The sequence below is a fragment of the Panthera tigris genome, chromosome C1 (genome assembly GCF_018350195.1).
Source record: "Panthera tigris isolate Pti1 chromosome C1, P.tigris_Pti1_mat1.1, whole genome shotgun sequence".
NCBI lineage: Eukaryota > Metazoa > Chordata > Mammalia > Carnivora > Felidae > Panthera > Panthera tigris.
This window is the reverse complement of record NC_056667.1, coordinates 12,602,388-12,617,191: the sequence shown is the minus strand read 5'-3', so window position 1 is coordinate 12,617,191 and position 14,804 is coordinate 12,602,388. Positions and strand designations below refer to the sequence as shown.

Here is a 14,804-nt window from a genome sequence, read left to right as displayed (position 1 = left end):
GTTCTCGCTTGGGAAGCCAGCCCTGCCCTTCGGCCCCACCGCACGAGGCTGGTCCTTGTGTCACCTGAAGACACGTCACAGAAATAGTATCACGTAAGGTCGTGGTGAGGACTGGATAAACAAGGCACGCGGGTGCCGAGCCCAGAGCCGGCAAATCTTAAGGGCTCAAGGCCTTCCACTGCATTGACCAGAGGCCACAGGAGGGGAGGGGAGGACGTGGGCCGGTCACAGGGCCTTGAAAGCTGGGGTACAGACAGTGGGTGTGTCCTCAGAACAGCCATGGAGGGCCTCCCGTCTCTCCAACTTTCTCTCATGGCAGAGGGTTGGCCAGACAAGCCACGAATGACCAGGCCCCGGAACAGAGGGGCCCTCAGGGGACCCTCAGGAGGCTGAGCCGCTGAAAGACAGAGGGACCTTCAGGCAGGAGGACCACAGGGTCATCCCCAAGGCCTGCCCCACAGCTGCCCACCAAGGGGAAGGACCCGCCAGAGGCTCGTGCACACATCAAGGCACCGGGACATCCGTGAGCCCTGCCGCGGGCCTGCGGAGCCTCTCTCGGCTGCACCCATGTGGTTTTGTTTCCACCCACTGTCATCTGGGTCTGGGGCACATCACCAAGAACCATGACGGGGAGTGTGGAGGACTCATGGCCTCATTTAACCCTGGTGACAGCACTGAGGTTACCATCCCCACTCAGCAATCAGGAAACTGAGGGCTCAGACTGACCATAGCTGCTGAGGCACGGAGCTCCGTCCCAAACCCGGGTTCCCTGGGCGGGGGGTGGGGGGGCCTCCCCAGCCCTCCACACGCTCCAGCTTGTCAGCCCCAAGGCTCCCAGCCTCTCATTCTTGGCAGGGGGGCGACAGTCAGGGGCGGGGAGGAACATTAAGGATCATTTTGCTCTAAGCCTTCTTGTGCCCAAGGCAGGCACGGGCACAAGCCCAGAAGTCCCGGGAACCCTCTCACAGAGAAGGGCTGTGGCTAACAAAGAACTGGGAAGAGGAAAATGTAACCAGCCCCTCACAACACTTCTCCACGCAGAGGAGCTGCGCTCCTCCTTTGGGGAGGAAAATCACCAGACTCTCCTCCCAGGCCGGAAGCAAAGGGTCCTGAGGGCACCGGAGAGGGGCTGGGGTCCATCCAGGGTCCAGCAATGGGGAAGGGAGGGCAGAGTGCGGCATCAGGGGGTGCCTCGAGCTCCCTGGGGCTCCCAATGCCCTGGCCAGGAGGAGATGGGGCGCACAGGACCCAATCTTCCCCCAAGTTTGAGATGGGAGAACCCATCTCAATGAGGGCTGAGATGGGGGTGGGGGCATACGGATGTGACCGTGAGACAATCAGGGATGCCACCTGCTCAAGGGGTCCTTCTGACGACCCCAGCACCCAAGCACCCCCTCCCCACCCACCTGCAGACATCATGAAACCCAGGCAGGGCTGAAACCACCAAAATTCCCGCCGTCCTGGAGCCCACAGGCACCTTTTCCCCGTGCCCACCCCATCACAGGACTGGGGAGAGTTCCAGAGACTCGGCTCACTCCAGCCCCAAAAACCTCCCCTCCGCAGAGGTCTCGGCCCTCAGACACAGGAGCCTGAAGCAAGGTTCACACCTCCAGGCCCTTCTCCCAGCCTGACCAGAAGAGAAGAGCAAGGAGACAGCCACATGCTCGTTTCATTGTCGCCCGGACCCTATGACAAGCCCGTCTTATTATCCCCACTCACAGGGAGGGAAACTGAGTCCACACAAGGTCGGGGTCCTGCCCAGGTCACGCAGCCAGAGGCACGGCCGGAAGCCAGATTGTCCCCTCTGCAGCTGATGGAGTGACCAAGTCATCAGGGAGGACCCAGGGGCTGGGGACGCGCAGGGAGATGACCTCCCTCGTGGACACAACCAGGCCAGAGGCCTCAGCTTCTCATGCAACTCAGCTGCAAACCCGAACCCACAGCTCTGCCGACCCCGCCCTCCTACCTCAGCCCCAGGCCTGTGGTTCCAGAATCAGACACCAGGGGACCCTGGGCCCAGGGCAAACCCCCGCTAATCAGTCACACTGGAACGAAGGAACCCAAGGAGAGTTCCCTGCCCAGAGCAGAGCCATGGCGGGAAGGACTGAACTCTGATGGCTCCTGGCCACACATGTGGGCTTTTCTACAGCCGACTCCGAGGAATCAAAGTGTGGCCGGCCGCGGGGGCCTAGGCATGTGCCTGTGGTTTTAAAGGGCCCAAGGGGCAGGGGGCGCTGGTTTGTGCTTGACGGACAGGTGGGCAGGGGAGGCAAGGAGGAACAGCCTGTCCATGAACAGACCCCTGGCCCAGCAGTCAGGGGACTGTGTGCCTTCAAGCATTTGAGGGTTTGGACCCTGCGAACCCCTCTCTCCGGGGGTTCTCAGTTACATTTGAGCCGCTTCCAGCAAAACCACCCACGCCACTGGCCCCCGTGCAGCCTCCTGAGCCCCAGGTACCCCCAAAGTACAATCTTGTGTTAGGCATCACAAGACAAAGAAGGGGGTGGACTTCTAAAACTCTTTCCCCCCAAAAAAGCAGGAGCACCTGAGCCAAGTGACCTCAGATGAGCCCCTTAGCACCCCAAACCCTCCTGCCCACAATGTCTCCTCCGCGCCGCCCCCCCCCCAAGTGCTGAGGGGTCAAAACAAGTCAAGCACTAGAGGAAAGCCATATATTAGTGGCAGAACGATGCTGGGCCCACATTCCCCCAAAATCTCCCTGCCCAGTGTTCCTTTGGGATGGACACCTGCTAATTCATTGTCCCATTTTAAGGGTGAAGCTCGAGGCCCAGACCTTACGTGGAGCGGCCACACAGAGTCTGTGACAGCAACAACCCGGCCCTGAGAGATGCTGCTCTGTCCAGGAGCCTGGCTCAGGCCCCAGGGAGAAGAAGGAGGGAAGCAGGGAAAGCAGAAACGTGCATCCATTAAGCACCTGCAGTGTGCATCCATTAAGACCTGCCGGGCCTTTACTAGGCCGTCTGCATCCAGGGTCTTTCTAAACGCCACAACGACCCCCAAGATTCAAACACGGCGCCCCTCTTCTTCTTCCCTCTACAGAGAAGGACCCACCCCCACCAGCCCAACCCCCTCCGGCCCAGACAGCGATGGGGGTCTGGCTCACTCTGATAAGGACATCTGCAACCTTATTTAAAAGTCACTACTGCACATAATTAGAGGCACTTACCCCCTCAGATCCATCCTTCTCCTCCGATTGCTTTTATAGCCAGTAATAACTCTCGAAAATTCCTCAACAGATGGAAATTTTATTTGACTAATCATGGCTGTCTGACTAGCTGGGGTGCAGCAGCTCAGGGTTCAGCCTGGCAGGACGCCCGCTGAGGTAGCTGTCAGGGGGCTGGGCAAAGAGCCCAGAACCCAAGGCCACCTTGAGGGTCCACTCCTCAGAGGGAAGGCACAGGAGGGCGTCAGAAAGCGCCAGGCACTGGGCAGCCATGGCAGCCGTGTCCCAGCTTTCCCGGGTCCCGACAGGGCACCGAGACCCTTTCCCACTCCTCTAAGCTCTTGGTCTCTAGACACGCGACGGTCAATGCCAGGGAGATACGGGGACATCCCAGCGTAAGCACCTAATAACAACGGTATGGTGGCTGCTGCCCACCGTGGACCTACTCCATGCCAGCCCCGTGCCAAGCACCTGTGCGCGTTATCCCATTCGGTCCCGCCAAGAATCCTATGGAGGCACGAGAACATTCCCATTTCACAGATTCACAAATAGACGATGGAGCAGAGCCACGTGCACAAGGTCACCAGGCTGGGCTGCCACCTGCATCTGGGGAGTTAAGAGTTGGTGCCTTTGCCCCCATTCACCCAAGGCCGAGAGATCCTTCTAGAACCCACATCGAATTTTATCACTGATACAAAAAAAAAAAAAAAAAAAACAGACCCACGGGACACCTGGGTGGCTCAGTCAGTTGCGCGTCCCACTTTGGCTCAGGTTGTGATCTCATGGTTCGTGGGTTCACGCCCCACATCGGGCTTTGCGCTTTCAGCCTGAAGCCTGCTTCGGATTCTCTGTCTCCCTCTCTCTCTGCCTCTCCCCCGCTCATTCTCTCTCCCTCTTGCTCTCTCAAAAATAAATAAACATTTTTAAAAATTTTTAAAAAACAGACCCACAAAACTCCCGGTGACCCCGCAGCACCCTGTAGGCAAAATGAGCATTTATCCACGGGATAAAAACATGTGCACAGAAAGCCTGGTGCATTTGAGAATACGCATAGCAAATTATTCAGAACAGCCCCAAATTGGAAATACCAACGTGAAAATGGATGGACAAACAATGACTTATAACACACAGCGTGAGTCACTTTGCAACCAGTCAGGAGGGAGAATCCACCCAGTAATCTGAATGGGGAAAGTTCTGTATAAAGAATTATTGCCTAAACATACTAGAAGACCAGACAAACAAGGGACTGGCTAGAAAGAATTAGAGAGAACTCTAGAGAATAGTATCCAGGAAGAATCCCTCTAGGGCTGACACAGAACCCCTAAGGAGCAACAAACCCCCCCCCCCAACCTGGGCTGAATAGAGCCCCCAAGGAGGCACTCGCTACCCCAGACTGAGAGGAGCCCCTCCCCCGGCCACAAGGCTGAGACAGACCCCCCAAGGAAGTACACGCACACACACACACACACACACACACACACACCCTCCAGGGCTGCCAGCCGCAGAGTCTGCGGACCAGGACATGGCTGTGGCCCACCACATGGCAAGCACTTGGCCTGGTGCCATGCTGGTGGAACTTGCTAGAAATCCACCCAGGGGGACTCACCAGAAATCTGCCCTGGAGGATACCACAGAAGCCGCCGCTGGTGACACACCCCACGTCAAAACTGCCAAAACTGCCTCCAAAGCAGTGCCGGGGGGGCTGCGGGCCGTGCACTGCAGGAGCCAGGAGCTGGGGAGGCAGAAGCCCGGAGCGCCCAGAATCAGGAAGCAGGGCCCTGTGCAGCCGCATGGGCCCCCCAGCGCCCTCTACTGGCCAGGCTGAGCCGGCTTGCAGGGAAGAAATTTAAAGGGCCCAGATCCATTTCCACCCGGCAGGCAAGAAGGATGGCTTCGGGGCAGCACAGGCAATCATGGACACACAGCACGTTCCGTCCCCTTGACTACTGAGCTTCCGTAGGAACCCTGCGCACACCACTGAGCTCCTGACAACACAACTCTGCATTCCCACCCAAGGAGACACAGCCATCATTCTTAACACGTTTTCTCATAAAATGAAACCAACAGCCCTAGAAGTCACCACTGACTGTATTTATTACTCCTCAAACCCCGTCACAGTTCCCCAGGATAGTCTGTCACCTAAAGACAAAATTGTAAAGTTAACTTCCCAAAGCTCGCATATAAAATAAAAACGGAAAGGGGAGAGAATGGTGAGTCGCTAAGTCTGTCTATGTATTGTAATCATTCGTTCAGGAACTGGAGGAATGACCTTGGGGCGGGTCCACGAGCCACCTGGACCCCTGTGCGTCAGCCGCCACCTTCTATCACCTGACCACCATAAGCCCTCACGTTGACCTCTGGGCCAGAGTGGCACCGTGGGTCCCCAAGAATCAGGGTTTATTCAGAACCAGTGCATAGCGATCCCTGACCCGTCTGTGTATGTCCTTTTCCCCAGTACACAGCCACCCTGGTAAATGGCCCCAGGTCCCTTTGGGGGAGGTTTGGAGGAATATTTACAGTAAGTACTTGCAGAAATGAGAAGGCTTCTTCCTCAAAGGGACCTGGCCTCCCAAGGGATTTTTCTGGGCTCGGGAATTGACTGAGGTATAGAAACTGGAGGAGAGGCAGAGACTCTCCGTCACAGCAGAGCATGCCAGGTTTTGGCTAACCAGACCCAGAGCTTTTTATGTTATGTATCTATCAAGCTGCCATTTATTTCATTTCCGGGGACACTGTGATCCACTAGCCACCACCAAAGATCCCTGTGGGCGAAGGCGTCCCAATTGCCTGCTGCCTTACGGTACATGTGCCCACCTCGTCCTTGGCAGTGATGTCCTGCCCCTTGGTCTCCGGTATTCCAGGATGCCCTTATACCCGCTGCAACCAGGGGGCCAATCCCAGCGGAGGCAGCCTCTGAGGTCACACCCAGCCTACAAAAGAGAAGCCACGCAGCATTTCAAGGATGCTCCCCTCACTCGTGTATTTGTCAACGCCTCTGTCTCCCGCTCCCTCTCGTGGAACATTGTTGGAGGGGGTGCAGATCACACACAAAGTGCCCAGTCCAGCATTCCTGTCTCCCCACGCCTTTGGATTCCCTCTTCCGATCACGACACTGCAGCGTCATTAACTGTAGGCCACCGTTGGGTCCAGATCTCAGTCAACCAACCAAGTAAGCTGTTTCAACCACCTCTAGCACTCACGCTAATAATCAAACCCAGAATCTCCAGTGAGTGCATGCGTGACAATTCACCAACCCAGTGTTATCGCCTGCCCTCTTCGGTCTAAAACCCTTGGAATCCACTCCTACATGGGTTCCCCAGAATTCTGCTGATACGTGTTAGCGAAGTCTTGCAATTCTTTGGGTGTCCTAGTGTGTCCCTGCCACGATGCTGAGATCTGGCCCTAGTTAGAGTCTAGTGACAACAGTAAGTAGTCTTTGTAAGCCTTGAGGAAAATGGGCATTCCCTCTCAAGGTATCTGTCCCCACCAAGGGTATTACAGGGTGTTTGTTTGTTTCTTTGAGAAAAAGAGATTGAGACAGAGAGAGAGAGAGAGAGAGAGAGAGAGAGAGAGACTGTGTCTGCACCCAAGCAGGGAAGGGGCAGAGAGAGAGAGGAGAGAGAGAATCTTTTTTTTAAATTTTTTTAATGTTTTATTTATTTATTTTTGAGACAGAGAGAGACAGAGCATGAGCAGGGGAGGGGCAGAGACAAAGGGAGACACAGAATCCAAAGCAGGCTCCAGGCTCTGAGCTGTCAGCACAGAGCCAGACACAGGGCTCGAACTCATGGACTGTGAGATCATGACCTGAGCTGAAGTTGAACGCTCAACCAACTGAGCCACCCAGGCACCCCGAGGAGAGAAAGAATCTTAAGCAGACTTCATGTCCAGCATGGAGCCCCACACGGGGCTCGATCTTATGACTGCAAGCTCATGACCCGAGCTGAAATCAAGAGTCGGACACTCAGCCACCTGAGCCACCCAGGCACCTTGTCACAGGGTTTTTAAACAGAGGGGAAATAGCCTCAGACACAGGAGGGAAAGCCACCACCACCTACAAGGGAGGCTCAGAGCCACTGGGGTTTAAGATCGTCCGTTTCATCTGGGCCCATCAGATAGATGTCCCCATTCCATGTTTCAGAACCCCTTTCCTTCCCCGTCAATGCCCTAATTTTCACATGAGCAATCTGTCAAGATGTGAATTCAATTGTGGTTGTAATTCAGCAACCGACACAATTAAATTTTCTGTTTGATTTTCAGCAATACCAGCCCTGCAGCTGCAAAATAATAATAATAATAATAATAATAATAATAATAGCAGCTTCTCGAAAGGCTGTCATGAAGGCTTTCCAGTTCTCGGACCGTGACTTGAGCTGAGCCAATGGACCTGAGCTTCTCATCTTCTCTCTGTAAGCTCAAGAGCCCTCAAAAGCATCAATCCCACACCCCCACGGTCCTTATACTCGTCACCACTGCCATTAACGGCGAAGCACAGCATCACTCTGGCTCCCAAGGGACGTGCCTCGGTGGCACTTCATCTCAATCAACCACGGGTGATAGCTTGGTTAATTGCAGGGCCACTTCATGCCCTGGGTTACTAGCACCCCAGTTCCCACTGGCTCAGCACCACGTTCAAGCCCATGAGAAAACCAGTCTGGAAATCTCGTCTCTGCAGACCCACCCTCCCCCCGCCCCCCGTATCACTGCTGACACCAATTCTATACTGGTTTGGGTCTGATCAGGAAAAAGAAACCACACAGTAATTCCAACAGGGAAAGTTCCATATGAAGAATTATTCACTTCTAACAGGGGACCGAATGAACGGAGCATTGGCTAATAAAGAATAAAGAGAATTATAATTAATGTAAGGTTAGAAGCTAAAGGAATAGCCACGACCCAAAGAGCTGAGACAGAGCTCCCGAGGAAGAGACCCCACCCGGGGCAGAGATGGAGCCCCTAAGAATGCCACCCCCCCAGGAACACCCCCTGAGGGGGCTTTGGTGAGAGCCTGGAGGATGAGTTTCCCCACCCCACAAAGGTGAAATAAAGTTCCCAAGGCCTGAGGTAGAGTTCCCAAGAAAGAACGCCCCCCCCCCATGCAGGGGTTGAGACAGACCCCCCAAAAGGAGCTTCCTCGGAAGAGATTCCCCCACATCAGGCTGAGGGAGAACCCACAAGGAGGATCCCCTACCCTGGGGTGACGTAGAGGCCCCAAGAGGAGCCCCCACCTTGGGATGATATTGAACACAGAGCCTCCCCAAAAAGAAACCCCCACCAGGCTGAGCTAGAACCTGAGCTCCCCCCAGAGCTGAGGAAAAGCCCCCAAGGAAGAGCCCCCACCCCCACCCAGGACTGATGATAGAGAGCCTCAAGGAGAACCCTAAGGCTGATACAGAGCCCCCAAAAAGAGACCCCCCCATGAGGCTGAGATAGCTGCCCCCCCGCAAGGGGAAACTCACACCCCAGGCTGAGATAAGGCCCCCAAGGAAGAGTCCCCTCCTAAGGCTGAAAAATCTCCCCAAGGAAAAGCCCCTGAGCTGAGGAAATGTCCCCTAAAACACACACACCCCCTCCAGGGCTGCCAGCCAGACTCTGCGGACCAGGACATGGCTGTGGCCCACCACATGGCAAGCACTTGGCCTGGTGCCATGCTGGTGGAACTTGCTAGAAATCCACCCAGGGGGACTCACCAGAAATCTGCCCTGGAGGATACCACAGAAGCCGCCGCTGGTGACACACCCCACGTCAAAACTGCCAAAACTGCCTCCAAAGCGGTGCCGGGGGGGGGCTGCGGGCCGTGCACTGCAGGAGCCAGGAGCTGGGGAGGCAGAAGCCCGGAGCGCCCAGAATCAGGAAGCAGGGCCCTGTGCAGCCGCATGGGCCCCCCAGCGCCCTCTACTGGCCAGGCTGAGCCGGCTTGCAGGGAAGAAATTTAAAGGGCCCAGATCCATTTCCACCCGGCAGGCAAGAAGGATGGCTTCCGGGCAGCACAGGCAACCACGTTATAATAAGCAGCACAAAATGGAACATTACCCAGCAGTGAAAAAGATACGTGGCTTCATCTTAGAGCTATTAGGTTGAATGAGAGAAGCCAGACTCAAAGCCAGCGCCTTCTGTAAGGTCCCATTTACACCAAAGTCAGCAACAGGCAAACTGATTTACTGGGACAGAAAAATGTTTAAAAACAGGGTGGAGAGAGAGGTGTTTTACCGGAAAGAGGCACACTGGGACTTTCTGGAGTGATGGACGTATTCTCTGTGGTGAGTGGGACGGTGGTAATACAGGTGTAAACATTTGTGAAAACCCTTCAAACTGAATATTTAAGGTCTGCGCATCTCGTGGCAGGTAAATTATACCTCAATTTTTAAAAATCAGCCCCCGTGCGGTGCCTGGGTGGCTCAGTCGGTTAAGCATCCAACTTTGGCTCAGGTCATGATCTCACAGCTCATGAGTTCGAGTCCTGTGTCGTGTTCTGTGCTGACAGAGCCTGGAGCTTGGTTTGAATTCCATCTCTCTGTCTCTGTCTCTCTCTCTCTCTCTCTCTCTCTCCCTCTTCCCCTCCCCCACTCACGTTCTGTCTTTCTCCCTCTCTCTCAAAAATAAATAAACATTAAAAAAATGTTTGTAATTAGCCCCTGAATCTTTGGTTTCAAATCCAGTCACTGTTGGGGGTCCCTGGTTGCCTCAGTCGGTTCAGCATCTGACTTCGGCTCAGGTCATGTTCTCATGGTCCATAAGTTCGAGCCCTGCATCGGGCTCTGTGCTGACAGCTCAGAGCCTGGAGACTGCTTCGGATTCTGTGTCTCCCTCTCTGCCCCTACCCTGCTCTCACTCTGTCTCTCTCTCTCTCAAAAATAAATAAACATTAAAAAAATTCTTTAAAAATATTCAGGGGCACCTGGGTGGCTCAGTCGGTTGAGTGTCTGACTTCGGCTCAGGTCATGATCTCACGGTCTGTGAGTTCGAGCCCCGCATCGGGCTCTGTGCTGACAGCTCAGAGCCTGGATCCTGCTTCTGATTCTGTGTCTCCCTCTCTCTCTCTCTCTCAAAAGTAAATAAACATGACATTTTTTTTTTTTCACATCTGTGTACCGCCTTCCACACAGTAGGTAAACAAATATGTTTGAGTAAACGAGTACAGGCGTGAATCGCACGCTCTTTGCTTTCCTCCCAGCAAACAACGTGACAAGACCCCCAAGTCACCAAGCTGCAGCGGTCCCCCCCCCACCACCACCACCTTACCTGCAACATCACTTTTGGTTCCAGTTACCCACAGTCAGGCCCGGTCCCGTGGCAGGTGGTTTTCCAACACACTCCCAGGAGGCCGGTAGCAGCCGCTACCTCACACGCCTACGTCATTCCCCTCCACTCCTCACGCGGGCATCTTATCATCTCACGTCGCCACAAGAAGGGTGATCACGGCACGTATCAGCTATTTTGAGAGACAGACCGCATTCACAAAACTTTTATGACGGTCTATTGTTATGACTGCTCTATTTATTATTAGTTGTTCTTACCTCTTATTGTGTCTAATTTATAAGCCTTATCGAATGTGTGTATGGGATAGTTTGGTACTATCCACAGTTTCGGGCACCCACTGGGTGCCTCGGGCCTTCCCCCCACTCCAGATAAGGGGGGACTACTATCCCGGCCTGCTTTTCCACTTTTCCCATAGCTCTCTGCTTTGTGTTTAGTAGAAGCTCTTATTATGCTGATGTTGGTCTTCAGCAAGACGGCACGTCGCTCTGAGCCTTGCTCCACGCAGTCTTTGAAACAGGGATGCTACTCTTTCCCCCTCATTGTCTGAGGTGCAAGCACACGGAATGTTTAGCACGGGGTCTGTCCCAGAGCAAGGGCTCACCGCCATGAGTGAACAGTGGATGCCACCAGTTCTGAGAATCAAAACACGCGTTTTCGCGTTTGAACACCCCTGACATCGGAAGGCGCCGTGCAACCAGTGACATCTCGCCATCTCCTGGGACGGTGCCAGTCCTGACACAGGGGTCAGAGCCGGGACGAGAGCAACCCTGGTCGAAACTGTCCATGCTGTTGTCGCTTCCACATCCAGGGATCAAATAGCTTTCGATAAGAATAAGATAAAAATATGATGAGCTGAGAAAGCATCATGTCACCCTTTAGTTGGCAGCTGCTTTGCCTTCTTAGAGACACCTAAATTACCGGTGTGTTTTACAGTTGATGGTTTCTTGGATTTGATGAAATGCACCCCGGTGTTGTCATCCCAGTCTGTCTTCCCTGCTGCGGACAATTGGATTATCGTACCCCATTCTTCCTGCCTCCCTGTTAGACAGTCAGATGGCCATGCCTTCGTCAGGTGCCTGTAGTGCCTCCCCCCAGGGTAGAGCTTGGCCACGCAGCTCGCTTTGGCAGGTCAGCAGCAGGACAGTGCACCGGTTCCAAAACAAAGCCTCAGGAGACATCCTGTGTCTCTGCCCAGCCATGGGAAGCAGACCCTGAGTTGCCACTAATACAAGGAGAGCAAAAGACACGTGTGGTCCGCCCACAGCCTGAAGTAGAGACACCCGGCTGCCCAACCACCCTGAGCAAGAGTAATTGCCTGTAAGCCCCTGAGATTTGGGGAGTGCTACTTGTTATGCAGCATTAACATCGTAGCAATAGCTAATTCATCCATTGAACTACGTGTGAGGGCCAGTCCTCTGTATCTCCAGTTTCCAAACTGACCCCTGGACATAGTGGGTGTAGAGGGCACTCAGAGAGACGCTCAGAGGTGGGGGGCGGAAAGCAGGCTTGGGAATCACACAGACCTGGATTCAAATGTCAGCTCTTTGGGGCGCCTGGGTGGCTCAGTCGGTTAAGCGTCCGACTTCGGCTCAGGTCATGATCTCACGGTCTGTGGGTTCGAGGCCCGTGTCGGGCTCTGTGCTGACAGCTTGGAGCCTGGAGCCTGTTTCGGATTCTGTGTCTCCCTCTTTCTCTGACCCTCCCCTGTTCATGCTGTCTCTCTCTTTCTCTGTCTCAAAAATAAATAAATGTTAAAAAAAATTTTTTTTTAAAATGTCAGCTCTGCCCCTTCCTAAGCCTCAGTTCCCTCACCTGCGAAGTGGAGCTTCTAGATTACAGGAGCGATGGGAGGTGCAACAAAGGGGGGTTTACCCAGTGCCTTGTTCTACTGGTCACTCGAGGAACACATCACTTCCCCCTTCCTTAGTAGGTGCTTGTGAGTGAATGTATGATTGACCCTATAACCCGCTTCTGCACCCCAGGACCTGCCAGAAAACTCTCTTCCAGGTGTTGCTGGCACAGGGCAGGCAAGATAGGAGGTCTTAGCAGGAGCCAGAGGAGGCATTTACCAAGCTGCTCCAGAGGTTCACCCCCCACCCCCCGCTGAGGCCCCTGCTACCCATTCTATTCCAACCTGCTTGGCGTCCAGGTGCCCGACTGGTGCCAGGCTCGAGCTTGGCAGGCTTTGTGCTCCCCCAAGATTTCCTGCCCCAGTTATTCCCTGTGATAAAGGCAAGGGTGAGGAACACGAGGGGTTAAAGGGCTGCCCATCTGGTCCACACAGGGGGCGGGGGGCGGCCAGCTCTCCTAGCAGAAGATCCCAGGCATAGGGGCCCACGACCCCTACGGACCAACACATCCTAGGTCGCCCCACCACAGCCCCTGTTCTGGGCCAGAGTGACCAGCAAGGAGAGCTGGATTCCTGCCCAGACTCTGTGTCAGCCTGTTGGTGACCTGAGGCAGGTCCCTTAACCTCTCTGTTACCTCCATTTCTCTGGTCCATACCGTGAGTGTATCTGGAAAGTCTCTGTGGTTCAGGTCACAGTCTCAGGCGAGAACCTGGTGCAGCCATAGATACCCTCCCAGGAACTGTGTAGAAACATCTACGGCCCAGGCCCTTGGAGCAGGTGACCCCATAGGAGCCATCCATTGGGCACTAGGAGCCCTGTGCTTCCTGGAATACTGGGGCTGGAGAGTCAGGAGCTTGTCCCCCGCCCAGACCCTCTCTGGTATCACTCTACCAAAGAAGCTCCACAGGGCCAGGGAAATAAACCCCAGTGGACCTTCCCCCTGAACTTCTCTTCTTGTGGCCTCAGAGATACCCAGGTTCCCGGCCTCCTCCCTCCCGGCTCATTAACCATCCCTTTGTTGCCATGGTGTTTCTGAGCCTTCCTCAGACAGCAAACCCAGAAACAAGCAGCAAATCAGATAAGTAGCCAATCTTGGGCTGAAGGGTCTACAGAGGTGACCTACACGCGCACACACACACACACACACACCCTGTACACACATATCCATGCACATAAATGCACATATCTGTACACTTGCATGCACACCTACAGGGGTGCCCCATGCGTGAATGCACGTGTGAGTGCATGCAACCCGTGTGTGCATATTTGCAGACATGTGTACACATACCTGTGTACATGTGCATATGTAACGTGCGTGCACACACTGATCCTGTGCCTCAGCCCTGCGCCACCCCACGCATACCATGGTGGCTCCAGAAGCCCAGTGACTGTCACCGCCACCGTCACATTTTCTGCCCCTCCACCTTCTGACTCTGCTGTTTTCTTTCTGGCAAAGCCTTCAGTGCCCACCAAAGTCAGTAAGGCGTCGGGGGCACAAATAGTTAAAACTGGGCAGCTGGGAACCATAGGATCATCAACCTTGTCACACCCTTGCTGTGTGATCTGGGGGGGGGGGGGTTGTCAATGATAATATTGCTCAGGCGGTCACTGCTTCGTCACATTTCATTCAGCTTTCAACATGTATCAGGTACTACACAGAGTGCTTACCTCAATTTTGTCCTCACAACAAACTTACAAGATAGACATTATTATCACTGTATGTTATTTATCCACTACTGGCTACCAAATTATTCCAAAACTTAGCAACTTAAAATGACAAACACTCGTTACCTTATGTAACTTCCGAGGGTCAGGAACCCAGGAGCAGCCTGGCCAGATGGCCCTGGGTCTCCTGCAAGGTTGCAGCAGGCTGTCGGGCAGGGCTGCTGTCCCATCATAAGGCCCGACTGGGGCTGGAGAATCCACTTCCAAACTCGTCCATGCCGCTGTTGGGAGGCCTCAGTTCCTCACCAGTTGGACCTCTCCATGGGCTGCCCGAGCAGTCCCACGACATGGCAGCTGGCTTCCCCCAGAGCTAGTCATCAGACAGAGGGAGAGAGAAGAAGAGAAGGAGAGGACCCAAGACAGGAACTGCAGAATCTATTCCAACCTAGTCTCCTAGCCTCACAAATGGACATCACCCCTTCTGCCGTATTCTGCTGGTCACAGACTCCAAGCCCGGTACAAGGTGGGGAGAGACCAATGAAGGGGGTAAACACCAGGAGATGGGGATCACTGGAGGCCATCATGGAAACCGGCTATCACATCCCATTTTACCGATGAAGAAATTGAGACTCAGATGAAGTGACTTGCCTCAGGTCAAACGGCAAGTGACGGAGGGGACATTTGGAGGCAAAACTTTCCAACTCCAACATCTATACCCTTCACTCCAAATCTTCTCCTCCCTCTGACATCAAGTGCTTTCCCGAATGTTAGAGGTGTTAGAAGAAGTCAGGCTGGATTATCTTTAAGGGCTCATCTATTTAGAAAGTTCAAAGGCTTAATTAGCA

The 14,804-nt window shown here is 54.1% G+C and overlaps 1 protein-coding gene across 1 annotated transcript in view; it reads right to left on the bottom strand.

Annotated features, from left to right (window-relative positions):
• ACTL8 (actin like 8) overlaps window positions 1-4,957 on the bottom strand; it is a 59,950-nt gene extending 54,993 nt beyond the window's left edge. The window contains exon 1 of the mRNA XM_042997420.1: window positions 4,791-4,957. The gene's annotated coding sequence lies outside the window, so the exon portion shown is untranslated. The remainder of the gene's footprint in view (window positions 1-4,790) is intronic.
• Between the last annotated feature and the right edge of the window lie 9,847 nt (window positions 4,958-14,804).